We start from the raw sequence: 16890 nt of genomic DNA, 5'->3' as shown, positions 1-16890 counted from the left end.
GTAAAGAAAACACTATTCCATACGTACAGAAGTTAAGGTTCAGTCAGGGTGGTAAGTAGGACATTATGCGGAAGGGATTACAAAAATGTAACAATCAAGTGCCCAGCTGAATTAAAAGCAGAATAAGTGACTGAAGCCCAACTGGGAAACAGTCAAGGGATATCAATAGGTCTCAAATGACAAAATACTAGTGAAACTGATAAATAACTGGTCCAGATATGCACCCAAACAACTTCCTTTTAAGTGCTTTGAGATAATCAGACTACCTTCAGCCATCACAATGGAGAGATGTTCATCTCCCAAACAGCTACTAGCCTGCTCCAAGATCCTTAAAGGGGGTACTCTTAATTCCCTGATGCTCAAGCCGTCACCTCTTAATTGTGTGTGAATATGAAGCAGAGTGGTGAAATAAATAGAGCATAGATTTGAAATCAGAGAATTAGGGTTTAAACCTAAATCTCTAAATTCCCACTTATGTGACCCTGCGGAAATCTCCTCAGCCCTCTAACTTTCAGTACAAAAGCAATTTCAAAAGGAAACAAGACCTACTTTGTAAATCTTATATCCTCATTAAGTGAGGAAGAGGCAGAACTAGAGGCCCATGAATAGCCACATAGATTACTGAAAATTCTTAAGGATATGCTATGTGCAAGTCCAACATGCTAAGCATTTCACATAATTATTTCACTCAGTTAGTTAAGCTGGTCTTAGATTGAGCTATATTATCTGCTTTTTAGATGAAAATATTAAAGTTTATTTCTCAGAATTTGCTATCCCATTTCAAATGATGGCATCAAAATTAGATAAAGACAAAGAAATCTATTCAGGCAGAGTCATTCTCTTTACTGATCAGCAAAGGATCTCATAATCACTAAGAATTTTGAGGAATGGAGTCTCATATGCTGAGAACCTCTTGTTAATATTCATCATTGGTTTTTATTTACTTGTTTGTTCATTTGTTTCTTCCTCATGAATTTGACAAAGTTTGCCGTTTCACTGTTATCACTCCCATTGCTAATCATTCACCTCAGTCTGGGCATAGAATGAAAGTGGAATCCTAAGTTTTGCTGTCTATGTAATAATTGTATTGCTTCCTTTAAATATCTTGAAAATCTAGGAACATAGAGAAAGCAGAAGCTAATAAACTGTTAGATCCTCGACATAGGATGGTACAAGTCAAAACAAGCACAAATCTATCAACCATTACTAACCTTCTTTGAAATAAGGCAATCTTACTTTCAGAAATCTACAACTGTCAAATTCCCTTACAATTGTTAGGAAGGAATCTCCAATTTTAAGACATTTGGTTCTCAGGTTCTTCCTTATAGGACAATCATCCCTGTATCTATGAAAACAAAGAGAACAGAGTTGGATGACAATGTCCTAGAGGAAAACCAGCTGTCTGCTTGGCAGACACTAAGCGAGTGACAGTAATTTTGGGAAATCACCATGGTTCATGACTTGCTTTGACCCATCCTCTCTTATTGTCATTTCAGTTTATTTCTATCTTATTTGTTCCATATGAAGAATATTTTCTAGCAGGTTATTAAAACACCACACAGTGAAGCTTCTTCATTTACTACTCTAAGGAAACTAACATCACCCATTGTCACCAGAGTTATGTGAGCTACTTGTCACTTCAGGGTCCTCAGGCAAAGTAAGGTGATGGAACACAGTGGTTCAGATTTCATGTCTACTCAGACACTCTTGTTTTTATTATTACCTTTCACTTTGGGCATTTTTGACTGTTTGTTTGTAGAGTGTGGTCCTCAGCATAACACTAAGGAATTTCTCTGAGTACACTTAGGAAAGAAGGAAGGAAGGAAGGAAGGAAGGAAGGAAGGAAGGAAGGAAGGAAGGAAGGAAAAAAAAAAAAAAACAAAAACAAATTTCAGCAAGGCATGAAGAGTAGCACTAGAAATGGAAAACTTTGAGCCCAGCCCAGATCTACCAATCAGAATCTACAACTTACCAAAATCTTAGAATATATGTATGTATATATATATGTATATATATGGGGGGGGCATTACCAGCTGTGACTCACTCTAGTATATGAAAATAAGTCAAAAGGAGAAGCACGAGTTAGGAAATGATGTCAAGAGTGTCTAGTATAATGAAATCCAATTATTTACCTATGGAAAGCTGGAAAAAAATTGGAGACTTTTGATCTCATTCCTCTGAAGCAGTACAGATTTGTATTTACTATTGCATCCTTGTGGAAGGACCTCCTCCATGCCCTCTGCAAGGAAGCAACCCCAAACCTAAGCCTTACAGCTTTTTCTGACGCTTGTATTTGCCTGTGTAGGTAGAATGGCATGCTACTCCAACTGCCACAGAAGAACCACACTCTTCTTCCTACTACAGAAAGATCTTTATTCTTATAACTGGCTCCAGGGAAAATCTCTTCATTCTGATTTGTAGGCTACTACCATATGCAGAGGTCACTAGGCTGACTGGAGTTGTAGAGGAATGTTCAGGAGCAGTGGGGTTTGGTTTACTCTCCATAGCTGATTAATCAGTCAGAACTAAAAATCAAACACATGGCCATTCAGCCTGGAATTTAAGATAAGAAATGTGTGGGAATTGGAGGTTAGGGATTCCAGGATAGATTCCCAGTACTCTCTGCATCCAACAGTTAAAAACCTTCCCTTTACCTGTTCTTTGTTACAACTTGCAACTTAACATTTTCCAGGTGTCTTTAGCTCTGGCTTCCAGTTAAATTTGACCAATTGGAGTAGAAGGGGATTGGGCGGGACAAAGGCAGAGAAAGCCATAGAATTTATCTTGTGGCTCTATTTTGAGAATTGTCTCTGGCAATGGCTGATCGATCTTTTTCATTCAAGGAGTCCCACAAAAATCCTCCCATCTCATTCAAGGGTCTCCTCTCACCATGATTCCAGTTCCATTTTACCAAACTCCCTTCCATTCAATCCCAACCCCTTCCAGGTAGCTCCTCTCTTGGGTTCTGGTAACAGCACCTCCTCTCATTTTACTTCTACCAAAAAAGGGCGGGGATTATTAACATTCTGTTACTGCTTTTTTTAGCTCTCCTCAAATCCATTAAACTTGTTCCTCATCTTAAATTCCTTCTACAGAATAATTTGAAATGGGTTCTATTTGACCAGCCTCACTCTATCTTACGCACTGACCCCATATTCTATAAGCTTAAGCATCAAGGGCCTCTCTTTGGGAAATCTAGCCCGGTGGGAAATGTCATTGAAGTTAACCTCCAGGCTTAGTCTGAAGATCATAGAATTTTACTTCCAGAAAGAACTTTAGGCATCATCTAAGCCTGTCACTTCACAAATGAGGAGCTACTGGATTTCCTAGATACAGTGTTTTGCTCAGCTCACACAGTTTTTAAGTGACAATGAAAGACTAGATCTGTTCTTACAGAGTGTGCCTCCAGTGTTCTGTATTTTTTCTGCGGTGCCTTTGCTTCCTTTGGGAAACCACAGGCATGGTTGATACTAAATGTTAAATATAGATGTGCATTTCAGTGCTAGTAGCCAAGTTACTTTAGAGGAAATCAATGAGCAATTTCAGCAATATCTTTACATATTTGTAAATTTTTACCAAATTTAAATAAACATCAAATATACTTACAATTAACACAGAGAATCTACATTAATAGAGTACAAGAGATTTCTTCTCATAGGAAGATAAAAGAAGACAGAAGAATTAAGATATTAAAAATTACATAAAAGGAAGAAAAAGAGTAACAATATCACATAGTAGCCTAATGATAATTCTTGGTGGAAGATAGTAAGGAGAGAATGATGAGAGCTAAGTAAACATGGCAAATAAGAATTTGCCAAAACCAAGTGGGATTTATAAAGAAAATGCAACAATTGTTATTTTCAGAAAGAAAGAAGCATTGCTGAATAAATATCCTAAGAAGTTAAAGAAAAATAAATATTTAGATTTTTGTATAAGTCACAATACTGTAAATGCTGTGCAAAGTCATCAAACTGAAAGGCTTAATTTATGTCAGAGATCAGCAGACAAGACAGCAAAAGAGATAAAGTTCTCTAGTACACTGCTGGCATTTAAGCCGCTCTCAACAAGTGCTATAACATTGTACAGTACTGATGAACATAAAATTCAGAACGAAGCTACTTGGGCTCAAGTACAAGTCCTACTATTTACTTGTGTATTTGCTAGGGTAGTGGGAATGCAATGAAAAACAGACCCAAAAATATTTTCTGATTCAAACCAGGAGAAATTTATTTTTCACTCAAGAATCAATGCAAATTGACTTCAGATAAGAGCTAGCTCAACTATGTATTGTGATACACAGGTACACAATCTGAATGACCTAAACTTGGATTTTAAACTTCTCTGGTCATCTGGAATTTCCTTTTATAACACTGTGAGTAGTAATAGTGTTTCTAGATGTGAAATACTTAGAAGAGTAGTAAATTTTCAGTAAGAACCAGTTATTATTGGTCTAGATTGCCTATCTTCTGAAATTCTGCCCAATCCTGGTAATTCCATATTTATGAGATGCAGAAAGGTCGACTCTGTAGGTTTTCTTTTCTTGAGGATGGTGGTTCTCAAACACCAGTATGCATCAGGAACCCTGGAGAGTTTATTGCAACCCACATTACTAGGCCCCACTTGGAAATCTTCTGATTTCATAAGTCTAGGAAGGAGTCTGAGGTTTGCAACTGTAACAAATCCCAAGTGATACTGGTGCTTCTATCTAAGACCACATTTTGAGAACCACTGCCCTAGGACAAGAGGCTGAAAAAGATTAATTTTACAAAGGCTGAAGATCTAAATTGTCACACTTGCCAAAAGCATGTGATTTACAGCCCATCCTCTCTTCACCCTGCTTCACCATATCTTTTTAGCCTTTCCATGTAGTATTGTGGTTTTCTTGTTTTAGCCTAGTTTACTTTCAGGAAAGAGGCCCATGGAACCACAACCACCACACACTACTGTCTTTTCTCTATGTTTTGCTCTTTGAGACCTTAATGCTGTACCAGAGGAAAGAAATCTACCTCTTTATAATTTATTGACATGGTAAAATATATTTATTCCCTATTGTCTGCAAATCACAATATAGACATTTTCCAAAATGTGTATATACACCATGCATAGTATGAGGAGCTATTTTACAATTAATTCTATTTAATATTGGTTAGGATATATTTGGCAACTTTCCTAGCCCCCACTTTGTATATGCTTATAGAATAAAACTAAACTTTGATATTTGCTATGAAAATCAGCTGTAAGAATATTGTAGTGGACTTCAAAGGAGGGATTTTGCACTGTATATTCCACTGCTTGAAAGACAAAGTCTAAGTGATTTGAATTACAGATGCCAAAAGAGTGGCCCTTTTGAATTTAGCAAGCAGATGTAGGATTTTTGCTAGCACGTTATTTGAAAAGATTGTGAGTGTGAATGTTTACCAGGGCATGTCTGTTCCACTCCCTCTGTCCTTAGCACTTTGTATTGTCTAATAATGTGCTCTGGTTCATGGCTTGCCTCCTAAATATATTTGAATCTGTAAGACTTCCTTTGATGATTCATCATCTGCATTTAACATTCCCCACCAGCTTCCTCATCTCCAACTTCCCTTAAGGCCTCCTTTGTGTCATAAATTCACTTCTGTCAGCTAGCAAAGATGAAGTGTGCTTCAGCAATATCAAGCTTTCATTTCTAACTCAGACTCACCTGATCTCAACCTCCTCTATCTTCATCTATAAATGGAGATAATGATAACAGGTCTTCCGGAAAAAATGATGGTCCAACTAGACATAGACACTTGGCTGAAAACACCAACACTTTTAGAAAATGAAAAACTTTATAGGAAGAGACATAAAAGAAGGAACTTACACAGAATGATTAGCAAAAGGGAAAGTCCTCATCATCCAGAGGCATTTATTTATGGGCAGATAGGAGTTACAGCAAAAGGACTTTTAGCTCCATGCTGGAAACAGAAAACCTTTACCCATAGACTCAGAATTTAGTAAAGGACTAGCTAGTCAATATAGTCTATAAATATAACTGGCCTGGGGCCAAATATGGGCATGATCAAACTAAAGACTACTAAAATAATGAAGAAATCCTGAACCAAAAAAAAAAAAAAAGAATGAATCATTGTCTACAATCAATGAAACCCGTAGGACTTTGATGAAAGCATTGTGAACCATCTCACTAGGGATAAACTCATTAACAAAATCCACAAAGGAAACATACCACTATGTTCAATAGAAATCAAATGCCAATCAGAGGATCTATACTGGATGAATTAGAGGAAATAGAGCAATTTTAAAGACCTTAAAATAGATTTTAAACGATTAAAGAAGAAAGAAGAAAACTCACAAAACAAGGATAGAACATTATGGGTAAAACAGAACAATTTGGAAAAGAATTATAAATTATTCCAATCACCTGAAGATGATAAATTCTTGGATGGACAGATAAACCCACATTTCCTAATACAGTGATTTACAAACAAAAGAAGTATCCTGACCAATTTACCCAGCTTTTTCAGAATGTGGAGCATTCAACAAATCTCCAAAGACTGTCCATAGCTTATTTTAGACCTTTCTTCCTAGATCTCATTGATTCTAATAAAATTATTCTTTCCTCTGAGAGTTTGAGAGAAGTAGCCAAGGAAGATCCAGTGTGCTGTCACTCTGACTAATCTCTCTCTAAACACTTGGGCTCAGGATGTTATTTATAATGAAGAAAAAATAATTTCAATTGGTACCCTGGATGATAGTACATTTTTTATATCAAATCTGTTAGAGCCAATTTGTACTTTGAGACTCTGGCAGCCACTTGATTAGGTTTCCTCAATTTGCTTGTCCACACTGGGACACATTTCATCATGCTCATAAGCCTGAACAAAACCAACTGTGGCTTTATGAATCAGGGAGATGAAAGAACAACCGCAGCAGAAGCCAAAGTCCTGCTGTGAATAATGAAGCTGTGAAATTGGAGTTCTTCTCTAGATACTCCACCTGCCTCTGCATCACCCAGATCTGCTCATTCTCTCTCCCCTGCCCTCCTTGCCCCTGCCAGTGAGTATTTCTGCTGCCAACCTTTCCACCTTCTGCCTGACTCTACAGACTTTAAAAGACAAGGCATCTATAAAGCTGAAATAACAGCAATTATGAGTGTACTCTAGAAGGAGACAATAACATAAACTAACCGGGTCATTTTTACTGGAGTCAGCCCTCACAGTTTCTTTTTCTCCCATGCTGTCCACAATTGATGATACAGATAAACCAGAATTCCACTTAACAAACTTATGTTCAAGACTCTGAGATATAGTAAGCATAAAGGAGTGGGGGAAGAGGAGGAAATAGCGAGAGAAATTTGAACTCTGCTTAGGTTCAGGAAATCTTTCTGATTCTGAGGGTTTTTTAATCTGAAAAACAGGAACATTGATAGTGTTATACAAATATGGGTTATATGTTACTTGCAGAGCATTATAGTTTATTGTGCATGAAAATGTTTTGCTCAGAGAGCCAACATAAAATGCCATACACGAGAGTTTCCACAACAGAAATTTACTTTCTCCGGCTTCTGGAAGCTGGAAGAAAGTGGTCAGGGTGCTAGCATGGCCAGATTCTACTGAGTGCTCTTATCCTGGCTTCTGGAAGCCTACCTTCTCTTGTTACCACATGGAGAATGAGAACGACCTCTGTGGTGACTTTTTTTTCATCATGAGAGCTGCATCTTCATGTGTTCAACTAACCCTAATTATATCTCAAAAGCACCCTTTCTAAATGCCATCACATTGTGGCTAAAGCTTCAACATTTGAATTTTGGGCAAATGGAAATATTCGATCCATTGTCCATCTCTCATTTGGCCCCAACCCTTGAGACAAGTATAAAGGTACTTTCACACTGAAAATAGAAGGTAAGCTGCTCAAGATAGCAAGTTGGAAAATTCCAAAAACTTTCTTTAATCATATTTCTTTTTATAGTACAGTATAACTCTCGCAGATTTGACAGTATGCATCATAATGTTTCTAATAAAAGGGGGCTGATGTGGTGCTCTTTCTCTATGAATTCAGGATACACAGCAAAAGAAGGTCATATTCATCCTACTAAAGAATGACTTTGGTTTATATTGGCAAAAAATCTTACAAAAATAAAATTAGTCCTCTGTTCTTGATTTTTGTAATCCAAATGCACTTTTGGGGCCACTAGAACTCAACTAGAATGTTTTGAAATCTCACCAGAAATAGATAACTGATTGAATTTTAGCCTCTCCCCCAAAGGTACGTCGAAGTCCCTAGCCCTCTATGTCTAAGAATGTGACATTTTTCTGGAAATAGAATCTTTGCAGATATAGTGAGTTAACATGAGGTCATACTGGAATACAGTGGAACCGTAACTGAATATGAAAAATATCTTATAATAACTGGAGAAGTGAAGACAGACAAACCAGAAGAATATATATGAAAGCAAAGATTTAAAGTGATGCATATAAAGAATGGCTGGGTTTTCCCACAAATCACCAGAAGCAAGGAAGACACATGGAAGGTTTCCCCTGCAGATTTTAGAGAGAACACAGCACTGCCAACATTTCAATTTGAGACTTCCAGCTTTCCAAAATGTGAGACAAAAATTGCTTAAGGCACTCATGTTGTGGTTCTTACAGAAACCTAGGAAAGGAATATATAAAGGGGACATGTCCTAAGTTCCTTGCCTTCTACTGCATATTAAATCTATTATAAGGCAGTATAAAAGCAATAACAAGAAAAAAGGGGAAAGATTCAGGGTTTTACCTCTCAGGAAGGAGAGTTTCAGATCTGAAGGACAATTCTCTGTACAGTGAATTTGTTCTGAGATTCTCTGTTTCTGAGGTAAGGCAGTTTTTTGTGGAACGCTACCTCTGTCGTTCTCTGGTCTGATGGAATGTTCTGGTCATTCTGAATGTTATGTAGCATTTCTTACACTGATACTCTTGATGACTACAGAAAGTAGAGGGGATACGAAGTTACTTGTGGTTAAGCTACAAGGAGCATCAGGTTTATCCACCAGCAAGTTAATTGTCCTCTGCATGGCCCCTTTCACCCTGAATATACATAGTGCCATTTCTTCCCCTACTAAGCAGGCCTGCTGCCAAGACAGCAGGCTGGGTAGTCAGTTAAATGAGCCCCTCTCTTCAGCTTGAGTTCATGCTCCAATTACCCTACATTTTCCTCATTCCCATGATCTCTCCAGACATTTTCCCTGATACCTCAGAAAGACTTTTGGCTTCTCTGCTGCTCTTCTTTGCTTGGCAGAAGGACACATAGAGCAGAACCCTGTCAGATATCAGACCTCCACTCACTGAACTCTTCACACTCTGGACCAATCCCAGATGAAGGGGAATGTCTCCTAAAAATTTAAGAAAAATAGGGAAGAAGAGTAGGCCATTGCTAAATATTACCTATTTCTCTGGCCCAACTTACTATCCTGCCATGACAACCTACTGGAGAGAATTTCAATACATCGACTTAGAAAAAGGACAACATGACTAACTCATATGATGAACTGAATGTTTGTTTCCACTCAAAATTCATGTGTCAAATTCCTAATTCCCAAGTGTAATGATATCGGGGCTGAGGTCTTCAGGACGTGATTAGGTTAGATGAGATCATGAGAGGGAGTCCTCGTAACATGAATAACGTTCTCTCTTGTTCTCTCTCTCCCTCTCTCTCTCTCTTCTCTCTCTTCCTCCCTCCCTCTCTTTCTCTCATGTGAGGATACAGCAATAAAGCAACCATTCACAAGCCAAAAAAGGATCCTCACCAGAATCCACCCGGGCTGCCTCCCTTAACTTGGTCTCCCAGCTTCAACAATTTTTAAGAGATAAATCGTTGTTTCTTAAGTCACACGATCTATGATATTTTGTGTTAGCAGTTTAAGCTTAGTCGCAAATAGACTACCTTCCATATATATGAGTTACTCAAACCTATTTTTACCTAAAAGGCAGAGTAAGGAAAGAGCAACGTGTATAAATAACAAGTTTATATGCATAGTAGATGTGTTAGATTTCCGTAGCTGTGACAAAATACCTGAGAAGATCAATTTAAAAGGAGAGAAGGCTAATTTTGGTTCAGTTTCAGCTTTCAGCTGGTGAGTCTGAGGCAAGGCAAAACATCAGGGCAGGGAACAGATGTTGGAAGACATCTGTTCACCTCATGGCAGCTGGGAAGCAAAGAGAGAGGAAGGAGCCAGCGTCCTAACGTCCCCTTCCCCGGCAAGCCACTGTCCCAGTGATGTAACTTCCTTCCACTAGGACTAACCTCCCAAAGGTCTCACTATCTTCCAGTATCACCAGGCTGGCAACCTAGGCTTTAGTCCCTGAGCATTTGAGGACATTCAAGATCCAAATCAGAGCAGCAGGGTGGACAGTGCTATACCGCTCTCTTCTCTGAACATGGAGACATGAAGAATGTATGTGAAGCTGAGAGAAAACAGATGCCACAAGAACAATAGGAAGACCAAAAATTGTGACCACATCTACAGCTTTTCTTTCTCTTTTTTTTCATATTGTTTTGAACTACTTGGCCCCTTCCCTCCAGAAGAGAGAATTTCCAGATATTTTATAGCCTGGCCTGCTAGATGAAGGCAGCTGGACTCAAATAGCCAAGAACTTTTCACCATCTGATTTGTGCCTAGAAATCTAGTTCAGTCCTGAAGTTAAGAATGAGGATGCAAAAAGATGCAATCTCAAAATACGGAGTTGAATGGTTTTTTTTTTAATCATATGATTTTCTGGTCTAAAATTTCATTCTTTATCCTAAAGTAGTTTTGTTTCCAGAAGTTTGAAGACTCACAATTACTCCTATGAAATGTCCCCAGTCCTATTCAATCTGTTTGGCTATGTAGCTAGATATCTGTTTTGTAATCATTTATCACTTTAATAGGAAATGCCTGAAGGGGAAAAAAGTGCTTGCTAGAATTTATTTTATTTATTGTAAGAGGTTCTAGCCCCCCAGTACCAGAAATTTTCTCTTTAGCTTATTCTCCTAAGTCAAGTTTAATTTACTTCAGGAGTAATACATATTTTGTGTCACATAGTCTATTTAGCAGACCTGGCTGGTTTTATAACACAAGACTATTTTCTTCTGTGATATACACTCACTTACACAATGTGAAGGACTCCTCCTGTGGTATAGTATTTTCCATACAATCTTTCATTCATTATAAATATCTTAAAAATCAAATGTACCTTAGATGTTTACTTTTAAAGCAATTATTATTATTTTATATCCAAATGATGATAAATACAAATGTGAAATTAATAGGACTCACATTTTTTATCTGTGAAAGCATATGTGACATGTTTTCCAAGCACACGACCTCACTGGGGTTTTATTTGTACACTTTCTAGTAGATATTGCACAGCTAAAGAAACTGGGGCTTGGACTCAATCTTCAGCACACTACCAAAGGCCACATTAGTAATTAGACTATCACCCATGCTGTCTTGCTTTCTCCCTACCTTTCAGACTCTTGGATTCTCAAGTTTTCACACTGGTTTTAGTGATGGCAAACCTTTCAGAGCTTTCAATGATAATAAATAGCCCACTGTGGCATGTGTGCCTTAGGTTCACCACCACTGGTTTAGGGTGTGATAGTCTTTCTCGGTGGCCACAAACACTTGTCCATGAAGAAGTGCCCGCGGGTTGGAGGTGTAATTAGCATGATCTTAGAAGTTGTCACCTTACATTTAGACCAACTCATGGGAGATATGCTGATTCCAGTTGTAGGGTTTTTCTGTTCCTTTAATATTTACTTTTAATTAACAATAAGTATGTATACTTATGGTTAAAAAAAACACATGATATTTGAAATATATAGTCAGTATGGAATGCCTAAATGACTTCACATTTTTTGTCATGAGAACATTTAAAATCTCTCTTAGCAATTATCGAGAACACAATACATTGTTAGTAGTCATAGTCACCATACTGCACAGTATGAAGTCATTCCTCCTAGCTGGAATTTTATGTCCTCTGACCAATGTTTTCCCCGTTCCACCCTGAGTCTCCCACTCCTGTGACCACCCTTCTCCCCACTTCTATGCATTCAACTTTTTTAGATGGCTCACATGAATGAGATCATGCTGTATTATTTTTCCTCCTGGATTGTTTCTCTTAGCATGTCTTCCAAGTTTTTCCATGCTATTGCAAATTACAGAACTTCCTTCTTCTTATGGATCAATAGTATTCCACTGTGTATATGTACAACATTTTTAAGTCATCCATAGATGGATGCTTAGGTTGACTCCTTATCTTGGCTGGTGTGAATAATACTAATTGCAGGTCTTTAAACTACCCCAAAACTGTGGCCAGCCAGAAAGAATGAATATAAAAATAATCCTGCATTTAATTAATCAGGGAAAAATTATTAAAAGAAGTTATCTATACCTTCTCTGAGATGCTACAGACTCAATTCTGGTGAAAATTATTTGGTAAGATGTAACTTAAAACCAATGGGAATCAACTGAATTTGAAGCATTTAGATGAGAATTGTTATAGAAGCAAGAAGGCACCAAAGTTCCTGTTTGCTCAGTGTTTAGGTGAAAGGCCTGAGGTCATTAAGCTGGAAAGGTAATTTCAATTTATCTGGAATGGTGATGCTCTATAGGTAGAAGAGTGTCTTTCAAGGCTAGCAAGGCAGAATTAAATACGTAGATGATTAGATTTACATTGTATGGTGAAGATTTTGCAGAATCAGGGGATAAAAGAATTCAAACCTGTTTTAAAATGTTTAAAAGAATTTCACAATTGGTTTTAAATGGAACTGATTATTTTAATGTTTATTCATTTCAATTTGAGTTGATTGAATGTTATCATCCCTAACCCAGTGATCCTGAAAGTTCACAAGATTTATAAATAATACAGTAAAATCCATATATGGAATTTAAAGGCTTAAGGAAAGCCAGGTTTTAAACCATCACTTTAATAAACTGAGTTCTAATATAGACGTTCAAGAAACAAGTTTTCTGTTCACAAAAGCATCTCCCCAACCCACCTAGGAAGGCAAGGGGGGCTCACATGGACACAGGATACTCTTGGCAGGAACAACTTGCCTGTTCCTATGGAGCCCACAAGCTGTCATCCTTGTCCAAGGTCTAAGGGGCCAAATGGCACTAGCAGTGGCCGGTCTCCCTTTCTCTTTTTGTTCTGTCTCTGCAGAGAAAGAAAAGGGATGAAGCAGCTGCCCCTTGATTTGTCTGAATTCAAAGAGAATGCTGAGTTGATTATCACAGAAAAAGGTGAAGGAAAGGTGGGATTGGTTAGATATTTTCATTGTGAAAGACCAAATACACCAATTAAGATGGTTTTATTCAAGTGGTGAAATTAGGGAGAGAATAGTTATCAATGTGAAATTTCTCAAGGAGGAGACTAGGGATTTTATAAAACAAGGGAGTCACCGAGCAGGGGTGGATGTGGTCACATATTCGCATATGGCAGTGCAGGATGGTCTTAGTAAATGGCATAGTCTTTACTCAGAACAGAAAATTTTCTGGGGCAAAGATTTCTCAAGCATCCTTGAGAACACAGAACTGAGTTCAACACTGTCATCATAAACAGACCCACATGAAGCTAGGTTATCCACAACGTGACTCTAAATTCAATGTCTTAATAAAGCTGAACCTTTGGTTTTTACTTTTATCTCTTCCTTCTACTGTTCTTTCCTTCTTGCCTTTCTTTAATTTTTGCTACTATAAAACCATGTCAATTTGAGATAATTTTTATACAGATACACACACAAAACACAATTTCATCATTCAGAATGAACAATGTATGCTCTTTATGAAAATACTGTCCTTTATCCTGAAAGTATGTCCATTACTTATTTCTCCTTAAAATGTCAGGCTATTTATAAAATGATGTTGAAATATGGCATATCTTTGTGCTATTTCTTTATAAAATAAAAAAGTTAATAACCATATGTTTGTCCTAAATTTTTGTCAATCAATTTAGATACTTGGATTCAAAAGTATAGGTGGTATTTTTCTGTAAAGTAATCCAGTAGGAGGGGCAACAAGACTTAAAAATCTCTCAAAGACCCTTTCTGCTTTGCTGTTTTGTTATGCAAATAATCTAAAAGAATTAACATGTTATCATTAACACCTCAGTGTAGAAATGTTTTCCTATCAACTTCCAACTGGGATGACCTGGGGCAGTTAGGGATAACAATATTTTGGAGGGTTAAGGGAGAAAAGGGTCACCACCTAAGGAGGTAGAGGAACACTCACTCATACTATGCTTAACTTGCATTAGGATTTTGCTAAAGGCCACATTTAGGCACTGCTTGGTACTTAACTGCAGTTTAACATTTTTAATTCTTTGTTCCTATCTACACAGAAAACAAACAATAAAACTTTTCCCACTCATTATCCTCTAGGCTTACTATAGGAAATTATAGCACTGACTTGAAAGTTAAAAGAGCCAGACCAGGAAAATCAGGGCAGAAAAGTCAGAACGGGATTTTAGTCATCAACAATATAGACCAAATAGACATAGCCCTCATCTAGCCTGGGGAAAACTTGCTTGAAGGAAGATAAGTCCTACCATTAGCCTAGCCTAGAAACAAGTGACTGATGTTAAGTATATTTGTGGCAAGCGAGAGGCAAGCACTAGCATTTAGAAATAAGCAAAGGTACAGGTTAGGGGCCAGTGTTGGGTACATGAAACACAAATGAAGTGCACTGGTACACACAGGACATCAGCTCCCAGTTGAACTATGGAGAATAAAACAGACTTTATGAAGGTCTATAGAAGAAAATGGAGCTGGGTCACATGGAATGAAAAGGAAATTTAGTAACCATCACACTTGACTTGATATGTAGAACCATGTTACTAGTCAAAATAAGTTAGAGAATATTGGTAGCTTAATATAAAAACTGTAGGTCTATAGGTATCTGTAGTTTCTCAGTGGGAGTCAAACTATTTCTAATCTTGAGTGTGACTAGAGTTGTAAATAAAATTGACTCAAGTTATACTAAATAGAGGGAACTTAACAGAAATTAATAAGTAATTTCAAAATCAGAAACTGGTGGCAGTGTATTTTGTACCTAGAACAGGGACATAGTTAAGATAATGCGGCAAGTTTTGAGGGTCATTAATTCAAAGGTAAAATATTTCTATTAATCACCCCAGTCATAAACCCCTCACGTATTTCTAGTTAAGAGTTTAATTAAACTCAAAATGTAGGAAAACCCAGGATCAGGGTAAGAAAGATAGATAAAGCACCTGAACAAAATGGGGAGATATGATATGATCTGAGGATTGCTTAATAACTCCCAGGTCCTGAGCTATACCAAGAAAATAAAATGTAGGTTTTGAAAGGCAATGTTTTATTGTAGAGATAATCTAGTGTACTTATCATATTAACCAATGGTCAAGCTAGGTCTAAGAGAATCTGTATTTTTTCCATCAAGAATACAATTATTTCTATAAAAGGACAAGTAGAAAATAATACACTTGGCTATAGTTAAACAGATACCTTTTGACCTCTCCTGTACAATATCTGATATTCCTCATGATATTTTAAAAGGTTCTCTCCAGGGATAATATATTCTTGTCCCAAATGAATTGAACAAGCCCTAGAGTTTCTACATATGCCTATAATCTCCTTAAAGCAAGTATTATCTTCTCTGCAGCCATAACTCAAATTCAAGAGGTTGGCTTTTAGTACATTACAACATGATATGCTACACACTCATCAAAGCAAAAGGAAGATTGCATTAAGAATTAACTATCCCTTCCCCTAAATGTTTAAATTGTTCAACTAACTTGATACTACAGGAGAAACATTGGTAAAGTAATGGCTATCTAACACATAAATGAGCAGGATGTCAAAGGATTTCTCTTAATATTTTCATCTATTCCTAATATCTTATTTATACCTACTTTAGTCCTAGATGAACTATCTTTTCTATTTCTGACTAGATGCTTCTACACGTATTTTCTCATCAGAAAACCCCTGGACCAGTTTATTTTTATTCCAGTTTTATAAATGAGAAAACTATGGCTCAGTTATGTTTGATAACAAGTCATAAATTATAGTTAATGAACACTAGAGAGAAAAAGTTTCAATCTATAGTTGCTAAACCTAAAAAACCTGCATTTTCCTAAGATTTGTTTGTCTTTTGGGAATCGAGCCTCCAAAGCATTTGCATGCAATGGCAACATAAATATGAAATAGTATTCCCCTTTTGACTCTAGAAGTTGATATCATGAAAATGATCATACAAGTGAACTTAGATATTGGTGGCTTCCCAATTCAAGTTATTCTCACATGATACTGTGATGTAATAAGTAATACATATTAGATGTTCATCTCCAGTTCCTGGGACAAGATTCTAGGTCCCCTAGTATGAACTTTTGCAAATGAAGAAAACCCTATTTCCAAGTAAGGTTATTGAAAGTACTAGTGTCTAGTCACATGGAAGACACCAAATCACCTCCCTGCAGACAGGCAGGTCTGCCCATGCCCTACCGAGGTCCCAAGTGGCACTGAACATGCCGAATCAGCCTGCTGCAGACAGACAGTTCTGTGCACGCCCTACTGAGGTCCTGAGTCACACAAAAGACACCGAATCACCTCGCTGCAGACAGGCAGCCACCTGGTTCCACACTAAAAAGACACAGAGGACACCAGACCACCAGACCAAGGTACTGAGTCCCGCTGCTCCTGGCCCAGAGGTAGGGGCTTCTGAGCCGTCATCCCATTGCTCCTGGTCCAGAGGAAGGGCCTTCCCAGTCACTATCCCTCCCTCTGCTCCCAGCCCAGAGGAAAGGGCTCTTGGGCCACCTTCTCTCCCGCTGCTCCTGGCCCCTGTCCCACATCTCCCAGCTCGGAGGAGGTAATCCCTGCAGGCACTAACAGCCCCTCACCCCAGTCGAAATGAGA

The sequence above is a fragment of the Heterocephalus glaber genome, unplaced genomic scaffold, assembly GCF_053883595.1.
Source record: "Heterocephalus glaber isolate CG9 unplaced genomic scaffold, H.glaber_assembly_v1.0 deba00001457, whole genome shotgun sequence".
In the NCBI taxonomy this organism is placed as follows: domain Eukaryota; kingdom Metazoa; phylum Chordata; class Mammalia; order Rodentia; family Bathyergidae; genus Heterocephalus; species Heterocephalus glaber.
Note: the sequence above shows the minus strand (reverse complement) of the source record.